The sequence below is a fragment of the Arachis ipaensis genome, chromosome B01 (genome assembly GCF_000816755.2).
Source record: "Arachis ipaensis cultivar K30076 chromosome B01, Araip1.1, whole genome shotgun sequence".
Taxonomy (NCBI): domain Eukaryota; kingdom Viridiplantae; phylum Streptophyta; class Magnoliopsida; order Fabales; family Fabaceae; genus Arachis; species Arachis ipaensis.
Window position 1 is genome coordinate 35,911,324 of NC_029785.2, and position 1,890 is coordinate 35,913,213.

Sequence of the window (1,890 nt, forward strand, 5' to 3'; positions counted from 1 at the left end):
TCTAGCAACCCCTTCCGACGGCACCATCTCACCATTTTATTGTCCTTGCTACTGCAAATGCCTCCGCTATCGCTGTTGCAAACGCTTCTGCCGCCACTTCTGCTCTTCTTCCTCTTGGCGCCGGTGTGAGGTCAGAAGCTCCTGCTATTCTTACTTGTTATTAGTTATTATAAAGTAGGATTAGTATTAATTACTGTTGATTTGTGTTGATTATTCATTTAGGTTGCTTAATAAAGTTTCCATTATATATTTTTTTATTATTATTAATTTGTTCTTAATCTTTTATTTGGTAATATTTTTTGGTGCTTTAATTTCTTTTTCAAGTTGTTTGTTGCTTCAAATTTGATGATGATTTAGAATCAGTTAAAGAATTTATAAAAAATAGTTTGACGATAAAGAAATTAAAATAAATTATATGATTTAGGATTTGTTTGTTTAACACAACATATATAACACAACATTCAACCATTTCCCTTTCCCATTCAGGCAATTCACGCTGAAAGGGGGCAAGGAAAGAACACAGGAACAAAACCTTATCTCCCCAAATCTTTTCTTGATTATATCTCTCAATCTGAAACTCTGATCGCCGTACTGTTTGCGGCCACACGATCGTCTTGTCAAGCTCTTTAAATTCATCCAAAAAAAATAATAAGAAATTCGAGATTTCTCACCCAGCCCTACTCTCTTCAATTTCACAAATTGTGGCTTAAGTGTATTGAGAATTTTAGTGTTTTGATGGTTTAGGATTGAACTAGCTTGGGGTAATTAATGGGTTTCATCTAATTATCTGTGGGTAAAGGTAAGGAACCGTTATCCCCTTTGAAGTTTTCAATGTTATGAGATTAGGGTATTGAAAATTTGAATATGTGTGAAATTATATGAAATTAGGTTGAATATATATAAAGTTGAAGTCAAATTGGTGAAATTGGAATAAAATTTTGGTGATTAAAGCTGGTTGAGTTGGTTTGGAGACCTTGAGGCTTGTGGAGAAGAGATTTTGTGGTTTCTTGTGACTTTGGGAGGAATCGGCCAAAATATATAGTATTAATAGAGGAGATTAATAATTGTTGAAAATAATAAAGCAAATTCAGATAAAAGCAATTGGACACATTTAAAATAATTGCATATTTAGAATTAGAACAAAAACAATTCAGCAAATTTATAACAGAACAAATTTAGACAAGGACAAGAAGAAAGAGCCAAAATCAGAATCATAACAAGAACAAGAAGGAACAAGAACATGCAGGCAAATTCTATATAAAAAATTTTAGCAATTTAGATATATAGTTCATAAATAAACTTCATTCTATACCACAACTATAAAAATGATTATGTGTTAGATTTCACAAATTATAGGAATATACAAAATTCATACCTTAGAATTTAGAAAATTTATTCTCTGCAGCAGCAACAGCTGATTTGCAAACATAAGAGCTCTCATCGATCATATTCTTTGATTTTCAACTTCAAGCAGAATAGGGAAGGTACATGGTTAGGGCTAGGGTTAGAGACAATGAAATCAGAACAGAATCACAATGAAAAGATTAGGACAAAAAACGAGGAGGCGGAGGTCTACCTGAACTAACAGCAACGAGAAGAGATGATGACAAACCTCCGACGAAGAGAGAAGAAGTAGTGATGAGAGAAGGCACACTTAAACCCTGGAACGGAAGAATAGCAAAGGAGGATAATTACTGAATAGTATTTTTGTGTGAATACATTTCTCAGATTATGTTTGTGCCAAAGGTATTAGTCCTAATTAAAATTTTCAACAGATGTATTAATTGATTACAGACAAATCTTTAAAAAAGTTTGAAATTAAAATTTTAATTTAAATTTTAAAAATTTTTTTATTTTTATATTAATAAAAAATTTGTCAAAAATCTGTCA